Raw genomic sequence first — 401 nt, forward strand, 5'->3', positions numbered from 1 at the left:
GGGATATAAATCTGGAACAAATTCTCAAGCCTACCTTGGCCATGTGTTCCGGGTGACCTCTTCCTCCGCATCGGTGCCCATGACCCAGGCTCCTGCGGTGACAGCACATCCTCTCTGCCAGCTGAAGGCGGTGTTTCTACAGCTGCTTTTTCCTGCCCCCTAGTATGCTCCCGGCCCAATAGTCCTTCGGGTTTCCTTCCATAGGCATCGTGGCCAAGGCTGACCAGGGACAAGAGGAGGAGGGCGTGGAATCCAGCACGTGGCATGTCCTGAAAAGACGCAGATCAAGCCACAGACACTTGTTCTAAGAAGCTATGTTCATAATGACGATCATTTCATTCACAAAGACACTTTTTGTCAGCTGCCATCTATAAAAAGAAGCCGCAAAAAAAAAACATTAT

The sequence above is a fragment of the Penaeus monodon genome, chromosome 27, assembly GCF_015228065.2.
Source record: "Penaeus monodon isolate SGIC_2016 chromosome 27, NSTDA_Pmon_1, whole genome shotgun sequence".
In the NCBI taxonomy this organism is placed as follows: Eukaryota; Metazoa; Arthropoda; class Malacostraca; order Decapoda; family Penaeidae; genus Penaeus; species Penaeus monodon.